The sequence below is a fragment of the Catharus ustulatus genome, chromosome 5 (genome assembly GCF_009819885.2).
Source record: "Catharus ustulatus isolate bCatUst1 chromosome 5, bCatUst1.pri.v2, whole genome shotgun sequence".
Lineage (NCBI taxonomy): Eukaryota > Metazoa > Chordata > Aves > Passeriformes > Turdidae > Catharus > Catharus ustulatus.
Window position 1 is genome coordinate 34,389,775 of NC_046225.1, and position 12,711 is coordinate 34,402,485.

Genomic DNA, 12,711 nt, shown 5'->3' on the forward strand with positions numbered 1-12,711 from the left:
CCATCACATACACTCCATAGAGGTCAAGGAAGCTGCTCCCATGACAGCAAAGATGGCCTGGCTTTCCCTCATTGTGCTCTTGTTTGGAATGTCCTCTCTGCTTTAGAGAGCTAGCAGGCACAAACTGGAAAACCAGGATTAGTAAGTTATTGGCCTCAAAAACAATTTTCACTCAATGACCCAGCATAACATAAACAACTCTGACATGCACAGAAGCTGCTCCCTGCATTTCATCACTGGCAGACCCAATCATACAACGGCACAATGACTACATTTCCACAAGTTTCCTGCAGAACTATGGTGCCATTTCCCTTCTGCAGTGTGCCCCCTACAGCTGTGTAACACAGTGTGGAGTAAAAAATATAACACAATATTAGGGAGTAGTTAATTGTAATACTTCTAAAGATGTAAAAAAACCAGAGAAACTGTTCCTGTAAGAAAAATAGGAAACCTTACAGGAAATCAGTGACCACTATCTTGTTTAAAGAACTCAATTTTGCAATGAAGATAAACAGGCAAGGGAGAATGTTGTTCCAAATCACAAATGAAACAAGCCTCTGGTTTTCAGACTGTGAAACTCAACCTGCTGAATAGAAGTAATTAAACTTTTCATTGTTTTAAAGCAGTTTTTAAAGTACATGGCTCACAATTTTAATACAGTCAAATTAAACATAACATTTTTGCAGAAATCACATTTGACATTTAATTTTGTCTACCTGAAAGTCAACTTGGAGGTACAAATAGATCAAATTTGGATTTCAGTTGCTGGTGGGCAACTGTAGAAATATTCCCAGTAGATCACACCCTTCCTGACCTTCCAGACTTTAAGTTATGTATTTTATTCTACTGAAATCTGAGGGTTTGGACTACCATTCTTTGTCTACAAAGCACAACCAAACAAAGTCAACTTGATATCATGCAGTTCGCTTTTGCAAAAATGCATTCAGTTGTGACTAAGATGAAGTTCTACCTCACTTAAGGGTTCAGCCAAGCCAGTACAGGGCAGCAGCTAACAAGCTGAGGTTTCCCACTGTGCTGTACTTCCCACCACTGTCCCAAAGCAGGCATGCTCAATGCCAGAGGGACAGGTATAGACAGGTCAATTCTGGAAGTCATTCCTGTAAAGAAATCTGGTAACAGACAAAGTTAATGGGACAAAATCCAGGCAGGAACATTAGAATTCTTCCTAAATATGAGGTAGTAGAAAATCATTCAACACTTTTAAAGCCACAGTCCTCAAGAAAAAGCATTTATTTCATAAGATTATAAAAAAGCCATAAATATAGTATCATCTTCACTGTAAAATTAGAAACTTTATTTTTCAATAGTTATCTAGTCTGAAATTAACTTTACAGCCATCCACAGCTTAGCACAGCGAAAGCCTCGCACAATACATTATAAAATGTACAGTAGTTTCACGAATACAAGCCGCACGGATTATAAGCCGCACCCCCGGTGCCTCGACAATGTTGCTGTCTTTGTCAATAGATAAGCCGCACCCCGAATATTAGCCGCACTTTCGTTCGTCGCGAGAATCCGTGCGCAGCTTTCACAAATTGGCCAATTAGTAACAGGATCGCAGCATAGCGGGCTTTACTGGCTCGGGGCGGGGCCAGGAAGGCTCGGCCCGCTCATGGCTGCCGACGGGGCCGGGTGGCCCAGCTCAGCGCCACGGCTCGGCGGGGCTGGCCGGGTGGTGCTGCCGCCGCCGCCGGGCTCGCTGGCCCCCCTCTCCCGTTAGCACCACCCCGCTGCCGCGTTCACTCGCCCGGCTGGCAGGGCTGCCGCCACCGCCGCCGGGCTCGCCGGCCGCCCCGCGCCGCGTTCGCTCACCCGGCCGGCGGGCTGCCACCGCCGCCGCCGCCGGGCTCGCCACTCGCCCCGCGCCGCGTTCGCCCCGCGCCGCGCCGCGTTCGCACGCGCCGCTTTCGCTCGCGCCGCGCCTCGCTCGCCCTGCGCCGCGCTCGCCCGCCGCGTCGCCGCGTTCGCTCGCGCCGCTTTCGCTCGCGCCGCGCCGCTTTCGCTCGCGCCGCGTTCGCTCGTGCCGCGCCGCTTTCGCTCGCACCGCGTCTCGCTCGCCCCGCGCCGCGCTCGCCCCGCACCGCGTTTGCTCGCGCCGCGCCTCGCTCGCCCTGCGCCGCGCTCGCCCCGCGTTCGCTCGCGCCGCTTTCGCTCGCACCGCTTTCGTTCGCGCCGCGTTCGCTCGTGCCGCGCCGCGCCTCGCTCGCCCCGCGCCGCGCTCGCCCCGCGCCGCGTTCGCTCGCGCCGCTTTCGCTCACGCCGCGCCGCGCTCGCCCCGCGCCGTGTTCGCTCGCTGCCAGGCTCGCCGGCTGCCCCCTCCCGTCTGCACCGCCGCCGCGTTTCCTCGCCCTGGCCGGCACTGCAGGCCCCCGCACCGCCGGGCTCCCCCACGCTGCTGGCCCCGATTCTGCTGGGCTTCCCCCGCTGCCAGGCAGCCCCACCCGCCGGCCTTCCTGCTTCTGCCATGCTCCCCTGCACTGCTAGCCCCAGTTCTCCCGGGCTCCCCCGCCCTGCTGGCTCAGGCTCTGCCGCCCTCCCTGCCCCGCCCTGCTGGCTCAGGCTCTGCCGCCCGCCCCCCACACTGCTGGCCCCGCCTCTGCCAGGCTTTCCCACCTCTGCCGGGGCCGGCCGGGCTCCAGCTTGGCTTGGGGCTGCCGCGGGCTCTCACTTCCGTGTTGGCAGCTTTTAGAATTTTGTTAATGTATTAGCCGCCCCGGAATATTGGCCGCACTTCCGGGTTTCCACCAAAATTTTGGTCAAATTGGTGCGGCTTGTATTCGTGAAATTACTGTATGTTGTACACCTGTCCTAAAACCAACAGGACAGGACTGTGGCAGTGCAATCACCCAGAGCACCTTTAGTGCCTCTGCATATCAAAAAACATTCCACAAAGAAAATTTATAAGCCATATGGAAATACACAAAGAAGCAGTGAAATTACACTGAATAATGTAGTATTATCAAACTCTCTACTAATTCCAAATCATGAAACTCTATTTAAGCTTCAGTGTATGCCTGGTTTCCAGTGAATTTTGGGGGGAAAAAAATGGCATTGAAGCATCAAAATGGCACAGAAAATAACAGTTAGCTTACTACTCATTATTGCTGTATCATTAAGTCTACTTTTTAAATAACTGTTTATCCCTCTTTCCTGAAGAATCTGATATAAATTGCTGTATTATCACACACTTTCCTGGAACAAAATCCCCTTTTCAATTACCAATGAATTGGAAAAATACTACCCAGCAGAAGAGAGATCATTTTTTCTGGCCTGTGATCACTCTGTTCATTTTAAAGAAATGCACTTCATTAACCCTGATAATTAGCAAGGTTATTCTCATCACATTAAAGGTTTAAGTTCCTTTATTAAGTCATTATTTGAATTTGCACTGCTATTAAGAAGATGAGACTATTCTGGATTTAATTTCATATAACAAGATGTTTCTCTTTAGAGATCCTAATTTATTTTTCAAGTCAAAGCATATTATTTCATTGTCCTGTATGCTACCCTGAATCATAGAATGAGTTAGGTTGGAAGGGACATGGATCCTCTAGTTCCAAACCCATGCCATGGCCAGGGACACAATTAGCACATCTACTGGATTAAATAACATATTACATATATGCAACAAAAAAAAAAAAAAAAAAAAAATCAAAACTGAAAAACTAAAAGGGGTAAGGCAGCAACACAAACAGGCAGCAAGAACAGCAAACAGGCATCTGGCAGCAGCATGGCTGTGGCAGCAGAAACCAGAGAGAACTGAAAAAGGAGATGCAGAACTGAAAAAGGAGATGCAGGGAAAGGGAAAAGACTATCAGCAGATGTACCTACTCCTAGCTGCACCATTCCAGTAAGACTCCACACACTAAAGAGATACTTCCAATTCCCATTATGTCCCTCACCACGGCAGAGGATTTTAAACTAGAAGATCCATAAGCTCTTTTCCAACCCAAATCATTCCATGATTCCATGCTTCCATATAACAATACATGTTTGGAGCATTTGCTCTCAGATCGTATGGACAACTGCCTAGCCAGTGAAGTCTTTCTTCTAAGTATCTATTAAATGTTTTAATTTTTACACATAGGTATTCCTAGTATGCAAACTTGCTTCCCCCACAAGAGAAAAGCCAGTTGGCTAAGCCAGACAGTTATTCTGAGAATATTAAAAATTGCAGCAGCCACATATCAACATCCCACATCAAACATAAAAACATAAATACAGATGATGGTTGACCTCATTCTCTATGCTGGCATCATATGAGTTCATGTGCTCTGTACTTACCAAACATATGAAAAATCATAGTATGGAAAAATTAGTCACAATTACTTAGAGATTTGACTATATAGGTTTCAACGGCAGCATACCTGATACCAGCACATTGAATGCAAATATCTAGTGATGGCCAATTAACACCAAAGGTTTTCCAAAGAAGATTTTTTGCAAAGAATTCAGTGCTGATGAAATAATAGTAACAGCAATATCCTTTAAATGTTAGAAAAGACAAAAAAACTTTCTGCCATGAATATTATCACAGTGCTGACTCAGTCAAATACTGGAAGCAAACAAGTTCATAGAAAGTCAAGATCAGCTGCCAGTCTACAAGAGAGTTTTGAGCACTTCTAGTTAGTCCCATCCGTGCACCTTAAAAGGGCATCATTCATTTAGCAGTACATTTTCCAGAACTTAATTTTTTTTACTTAAAAGCACCCATTGCTAATTTTTGTCACAAGCGTTTAGCAGTGTGCAACAAACATTAAACTCTTCTCATAAAGAGTGTCAAGAGTGCTGTGAAATATTCAGAATAAAGACACTGTAAGTCTTCTCAGCATAACAACTCCCTCAGGAATTATCAATTTGCAAATCTCTCAAACCCCTAACAGGGTTTAAAATGTAGTTCAAAATATAGCAAGGAATAAGTCCATAAGCCATAGATAGCCCCTTTTTTTAAGTCTAATGCAAGTAACCGCTCTTCAGCAGAATGAAGTCTGAAGTATACACATGAGATTAATAGAAAACATAATAGAGGGTAATATTTAACCACCATGACAGCTTTATGTAAGCTTGAATAAGACTTCTGGTCAATAATATTAGACAGCAGAAGTTTCCACCATTACAGGAATCACCATCACTGTGTCTCCAAACAGACCCCTGTATATGGTTTGAGCGTCGCAAAATCCACCTGAGTGCTCACAGGTTATCCTCTTTATCCACACCTTTGTTGGTTAACACATTATAGTTTTCCTTCTCAAATTGTGATTTTCTCATTGAAAACAATAACCCTTGAGCAACAAACATGTAGGTTTCATTGCCATTAGTTTCCTTCCTCACTCGAATACAAGATAAAAATAATCATCTCACCCCCACCCAACAGAATCCAGAACAGAACCCCAAACAGAAGTGTTTGTTTTTCAACATGAAGTACAAAGAGCTTAAAATTACTCATTTTCTCCCTTTTTTTTTTTTAAACAAACATTGAAAACAACCAAAATGGCTTTGGCATTGCTTTAATCAGTTTAAACTTAAAGACAGGAACTCCAATTAAAATCGGGAACTCTAGCTGTAAGAAACAGCTAATTAGCTCCCAACTTTCTAATGAAGCACTGTGGCAGTATTCAGTATTAAAAAATAAATGCTCTGCAAGATAAGCTCATTCTCTCAGGTAGTACATCAGTTTGTCTACTTACTTCAATCCATGCACTGTCAGAGGGATTTAAGAAAAGACAAAACAGTAACTATCAGATTTACGCATCTCCATGCACACCAAGATAAATGAACTTTACAGTATGTTGAAATGAGAAGGAGAAATACAAGGCAGTTCATGACCTTTCTGCTAGGCAATGAAAACAATTTAAATTGCATTAAAGTATAAGGTTGTGTTCCCTTCTTTTTAATTCGTTCCTACTCACAACTTGCAAGTACAAGAAAGAAGACGACGAAGTAACAGAAGGCATTTGACGCTTGGGCTCTCAAGAGGTCTGGACAAAATGCATGGGATAGAGGAAAAGTGAGAACTGCCAGATTAGGAGGAACCCTGGCCAGATAGTGTCAGAAAGACAAGCCGGCAGCAGCGGGAACCTGAACAACTTCGTTCATATTTCCACAGCTTTTACTGTCTCGTTTTGTACGGACTGGTACCTCTATCCACCTTGCCACACAGAGAGCATCAACTAAGAAAGAAATTACTTAAAACATCATTACAAACAAAGGCCAAGTTCGCCTGCGTTCCCAAGGTTTCCATCCTGGGTTCCCTCCTGTCGCGACATGCCACACTCACTCGGAAATCCCTGGTCGCTAAAGGAGCGGCATTTACGGCGGCGCTAAGCGGAGGGTGTGAAATGGCCCCTGAGACACCGGGCTGCCCGGGACCGCTGCTGGACAAACGCCGGCCCCCGGAGCTGCCAGGAACCCTCACCCTGAGCCCGGCACCGGCCGAGGGGACGGCGGCGGCAGCGCCAGCCCGTGCGGGCGCAGCGTGCCTGAGGCGCTACTCCCCGAAAAACCCCAAAACAACCGACCGAACAACCAAACCCAATCCGCGCTCCTCCCCACCGAAAAGAAAATAAATTTTAAAATATAATAAAAGGCAGCACCCGTCCCCGCCGGGACCCCGCAGGTGCCGGGCCGCCGCCCCCGCGCACTCACCAGAGGCGGTACGGTCCGAGCGCCTCAGGGAGCCGGGAGCCGGGGCGGCGGGTCCCGCCGCGCCCCCCGCCCCATCCCGCGCCCGCCCGGCGCGGCCCCGCCGCCGCGCCGCGCCCCCGCCACGCCCCATGACGTCACAGCGCGAGGCGCGCGGACAGCGGCGGCGGAGGCGCGGCCCTGGCCCCGGCCCCGCTCCGGCCGCGGGGAAAGCGCGGTCGCCGCTCGCCCTCCGTCCCGCTCCTCTGCCCTGCCCTCTGCTTCTCCCGTGGAGCAGCCTGAAAAACCAATTTGTTGCAAGTATAAAAACCGAGCGTGGAATTCCCGGGCGAGGGGAGACAGGGGGATTATTTGCATGTTTATTTCACCCGGCATTAAAAAGCGGAGTGGTCTCCCGGATTCTCCCCTTCCCTCTGGAGAGCTGTGCAGAAATGGCACAGAGAAATCTCTCAGCCTCTAGTTCAGCACGGAGAATGGGGCGGGGGCCGGGAGGGGACCCAGGGCAACAGGGATCTCCAATGCTTAGAGTCTGCATTGTGCTCAGATTCTCATTTCACGTTTGAAAATAAGTCAGTTTGAACGTCCTACACAGCTTAACAAACTAGGGTCCTGAAGCAGTAGTCCAGAGTGGGATTGTCAAAATAAAACAAAATGAAACAATCATTAGACCAAATTTCCACAATACATCTGCTATTTACCTGCCCCGATACAGGCTTCTTCACCAGAGTAAACCATTCAATGTTGATTTAAATAATGCCTCAAGTCTTAAGAGACAGGAAGAGGACATACTTTTTTTTTTTTTTTTTTTAATATTAGTTGTGCTCAATTGCCATACCTTGAAATTAAAGAAAACATCAGCCTGAGCTGCAGTGTGGAGGGAGTGGCAGTACCAGCCTCAGGCTTCTCCAGACAAGTGTGTTGTAAAGATTGAAGACCATCAAGTCTTTCTATAAGGGCAAGTGTCTAAACAAGCATCACCTTCATCATGATCAAAACATTAAGCAGATATGTCTGCATTATGGAGCTCACTCAAGGAGATTAAAGTATTTTTTTGCTTTTTCTGGATCGTGATGTATGACCCGAAGATCAAAATGTGAGAGATTTTCTAAAGTTGTATCTTCTTGTTATGTATTTATTCTCTTTTTCTGATAAATAATTAAAAGGAAATAAAGCTGGTCAAAATTCTCTCACCTTCTGGCGCTAGTTTAAAAATTCTCCTAAGTCTCAGCTATACACAGGTACATTCACTCATTGCAATTTTTATCTTGCCTTATTCATCTTTTTTTTTCGTATTGAGATTTCACCTATTCAGACTTCTAACAGCAATTTTCTTTACCCTGAAAATAAAATTGAAAATGGAGCTACAGCAGCCTCAATAATTGCTGTTTTGCCTCACCATCTTAACACACTTTCATGACTGCTCACCACATCAAAATACATCCCTTCCTCCCTTTCAAAGAAGATATTTGGGTGTAGTTTCTTGCTATCTGTGGAATTATTTTTCCTAAAACTGGATCAGTAAGAATACACATGCAGGAATGAAGACTCTCTTTCCACTAAAGTCTTCAACCCAGCTAGGATCCTGAAGTCCCAGGCAGGGGCAGTAGTTTGAAACCTTTGCTCATTGCTCTGCTTAAGTGGACTAATCACCAGGGTCTGGTAAAGGCTACTGATCTCATGAGTCCAGTGGAACACAAAATTTAAAACACAAAAAACACCTCAAACTTACATGGATAATTGATAGTGAGTGAATAATGAGGCTGCTACCAGAAAAAAAAAAACCAACGTGCAGGCTGACATTTGAACAGTAATGTTTAACTGGACAAAAGATGTGCACTAAAGGGAAGATGCATAGTAGGCAATTAATTCAGAGAAGTTAATATAAAAAGATGAGCTGAGTTTGCCACTGCAGAGCAATTTCTTCAGAGTGAATGCCTCAGGAGAGCAGAGCATCAATCTGTCAGTGGGAAAGGTGAGTTACAATTGCTGCTTCTGTATCACTTAGCACTAGTAGAAATGCTTGTTTACAGGGCACTGTAGCTTTCTCTAGCAAAATTTTTAGATTCCTTCACATCTTAAGCACATTAACAACTCTGTAACTACAGCTACTGTGATTCCATATGGCTAACACAACCAAGAACCACACACCAGAGTAAATTATTATGACCAAACATGTCTGAATTCTTTGCTAACCATACCTGAAATTTTTTCTTTGGACGTCAATATGCAGTCTATTTGCAGCCAATATATTTAGAGTTTTAAAGAGATGTTGAAGTTGAGGAAGAGTTTGTGCTGAAGAGGTCCTGAAAGCAGCTCTATGAGTCCAGAACCATAGAATTTAAATACAAGAGTAAACTTTTGTGGCTTAATTCTTTCACATGTCAAAAATTAGTATTGCATTTACAAACATTTTGTATGTGAGCAACAAATATCTACAGCGACATGTTGCAAAAATTCTTTGTCAAATTCTCAGCTTAAAAACATGTATAAAACCATGTTTAACATGGAGGACATGGCAAACAAAAGATAAAAAGGAATAAATCATGGTATGCACATTATTTAAGGAAAAATATACAAATAGGGAATTAAACTAGGAAAAGTTACAATGACTAGTTAATTATAATTTTTGCAATAAAATTCAAATTTACATAACAATATGACATTAGCTTTCCCAAAGATAGTAATAAATTTGAGTCAGATTTTGCAGGCTTGATTCATGAAATGAAAGACAGCAAAAAAACCACATTCTTCTATTAAAAAATAACAAACTCCATGGTGCAAAAGTAACAAACATCATGGTGAGAGGTGTTGCCGTACACACAGAATGTGGTACACTGCCAGTTCACACCTCAATAAGATGTGATGACCAAAAGTAACTCTTCTTTTCTTTCAGTTATTCCCAAACCTCGCAGTATAAGCATCAATAAATATATGGCTGACGTGGTGAGCAAGATCAGTTTACTTATTAGACTGCCAACAGATCTGGATGGTCTATAAATTTATATGTATACCTCCTTCTCCAGCTGTCACCAATCACTGGTGTCCTCACAAGAGTAGCAGGAGCTCAGCTCAGTCTAGAGGAGAGAAAATGAAGGGGAAACCTTCCAGCACAGCTATGGCAACACTAACTCAAGCCAGCTGCAAAACACAGACAGTGAAGTAGTTACCCCACAGGTGAAGATTTAGAGTTCTCTTGCTTTCCATTTTGCCTTGTTTTACTAAGTTGAAAACATTTATCTTGGTAACCAAGTCTACTTTCCAGGAGAATATCTCAAAATGGGAAGGACTAAACTAGTGCTTTCTCAGATCTGACCACACCATGGTAGTTAGGCTAAAATGAGGAACACAGCTTTTAATCCTGTCAAGCAGGAAAAGGAATTTCAGTTTAAGCTTTAGATTGGACAAGCATGTTAGTCACAGAGATAGCAGATAAAAAGAGAGAAAAAGTTGTCCTGACATTTAGTGAATCTACAACTACTTTGCAACATCATAGCTTTCATTACTTTTCATTTTGTGCTTTTAGAAAAATAAAGGCTCGTTTTGATTGTAATTCCTTTTGCATTGAAGATTTTCTTCAAGATGAAATAAAAAATACACCATTTGTTCACGTTGAAGATCTCACTGGACTTTGGATAAAAGCTAAGCACGGTGACACAATGATGGAAATACACATCCCCTTAAAAGGGATATGTATACACCTCATAAAAGGTGTTTGTTAAGCCAAAAATGCTCAACTTAGAACCCAGTTCCAGCTTTCCTGGACTGTTGCCCTAGCCTGCTGTTTGCCATGCTGCTAGGTCTTTAAAGCATGAGTTTACATGTATTCAGAAGAAGAAGGAGGTAAGAGAGAAAGCAGAAAGGTTGAGCTGTTGCACATCACAAAGAATGGCCATGGAGGTTCTACAGGGGAAAGACAGAGGCTGCTTTCCTTGTTCTTTTCCCTCCTCTGAGCAAAAACTTTGCCAAATTGAAAACTCTACCAAATTCATGTCATGTTTCCTGCTATGCATTCAACAGCAGAAAAGCAAATTGCTCACTGCCTGAACTCACCATGTTAAGAGGGAGTGTCCAATTGTCTGGATGATAATATTAAGGCATAACTCTCACTTTGACCTTGATTACTGATCATTAATGAGCCAGTTTTACTTTAACAAATTATGCAAGTGATGGCCTCATGTATGTAATCACCGTCATAGCCTTATGCCTGTGAAGAATTGATGGGTTTCTTCACAATGCTTCTTGGAATAGAAACAGCTCTACACAAAGTGTTTTTAATACAAAGAATTAATTTATCATCTTTTTAGTAAATAAACCTTCTAACTTTTATGCCCACTTACGCGTTTTTTTCCATTTCATCCTAACACTAGCTCCTTCCTTTTCCTTCCTCTTGAAACAATGTAAACCAGTGTTCATGTTGGTGCGTGGAATACTGATACAGTGAGCTCTTAATAGCATCTGGTTTTATTAACTTTGTATAAGCCAGACATTTGTTTTCCCTCATTCTGCAAATGTCTGCTGAGAGCCTAAGGGCTAAAATGCAAAAAACATTGTTTTGTTGTGAAATAAATCACTTCAAACTAAGGACTAGAGGATATCTGTCTGTAAGGAAATATTTGCTATGTGTAGTAATTCAAGGTCTGCTCTGAAGAGGACTGAGTCATCTTTGTTGTGCTAATATAAAATCTGTGCCTTATGTAGTTCTATATGTTACCTCCTGAAGTGTCCTTATTAGCAATTTGAAAAGCACTTCAATAGGAAGATACAGTATGAATGTTAATGTAGTACTGGAACTCAGCACACATAAATCCACATATGTAAGGATTTTCTAACAGGAAAACTGTCTAGGTAATTTAGAATCATGAGTGTGAAATATCACATCTCCTGCTAGCTGTCCTCCTCTTTTTTCCTTGAAATACCGTGGCTACAAGCACTGCACTTCAAATTGCTTCTCATACGATTTTAACTCAGACCTACATATTTTCATGTTCTACACATCATGTGAAGATGTTGCACTGGTTCCCCACTAACAAGTGTGTGGAATTTCTGTTACTCCCATTTAAGAAGGCATGAGACCTCCTTATCCCTCAGGCCATTCCTGCTGCCAGTTTGTTCTCTGCTCTCATACCAGAATTCACATTACAAATATTACACCAAGTGTGTTCTTCTCTGAGTTTTTACTCCTGGATGGCAAATATAATGGTGTTTTGATGGCTCGCTCAAGATGACCAATTCTATGAAAACACTGAACATTTCAAAAGAAAGGTATAAAAAAGCTGCTTACCACCAAAAACAAGTACAGTAATTTCACGACTATAAGGCGCACCCTTTTGATTAAAATTTTCCCCTGAACCCAGAAGTGTGCCTTATAGTCCGGTGCGCCTTATCTCATGTACAAAGTTCGGAAATTTGCAAACCCGGAAGTGCGAGCTGCAAGCTGAGCCGGGACCCGCAGGAGCTGCAGTCGTGCGGGGGGAGTCGGGAACCGCAGGAGCCGCGGCCACTGGGCGGGGGAAACCGGGAACCGGCACAGCCGCTGGCCGGGGAGAAGCGGGGGGAAGTGGCAGGGCCCTGGGGAAGCGCTGAGAAGCGGCGAAAAAGTGCCCCAGAAAAGCGCTGAGAAGCGGCGAAAAAGCGCTGCCAAAAAGCGCCGAAAAAGCGCCGTGGGAAAGCGGCGAAAAAGCGCCGCGGAAAAGCAGCGAGAAAGCGCTGCAGGAAAACGCTGGAAAGTGGCGAAAAAGCACCGCAGGAAAGTGCTGAGAAGCGGCGACAAAGTACCACAGGAAAGTGCTGAAAAGCAGCAAAAATCTCTGCAGAAAAGTGGCAAAAAAACGCCGCGGGAAAGCGCTGAAAAGTGGCGACAAAGCGCCACGGAAAAGCACTGAGAAGCAGCGCCGCCGTCGGCTGGGGGGAAGCCGGGACACAGCGCAGCCACGCGGTGGGAGCCGTGAGCCGTTCCAGCCGGCGCCGGAGGCGGGTGGGAGTGCTGGGGCCTGCTGCACGGGGAGGGCGCCTGGGGCTGCGTTTAAAGGCTACACCAATCTTTGAAAA

At 44.7% G+C, this 12,711-nt stretch overlaps 1 protein-coding gene across 5 annotated transcripts in view; it reads right to left on the reverse strand.

Moving 5' to 3' along the window:
* The window catches only part of MARCHF1 (membrane associated ring-CH-type finger 1), a 262,292-nt gene extending 255,556 nt beyond the window's left edge, over positions 1-6,736 (reverse strand). For all 5 annotated transcript variants that reach the window (XM_033061054.1, XM_033061049.1, XM_033061052.1 and 2 more), the window contains exon 1: positions 6,667-6,736. The gene's annotated coding sequence lies outside the window, so the exon portion shown is untranslated. The remainder of the gene's footprint in view (positions 1-6,666) is intronic.
* Positions 6,737-12,711: the final 5,975 nt, after the last annotated feature.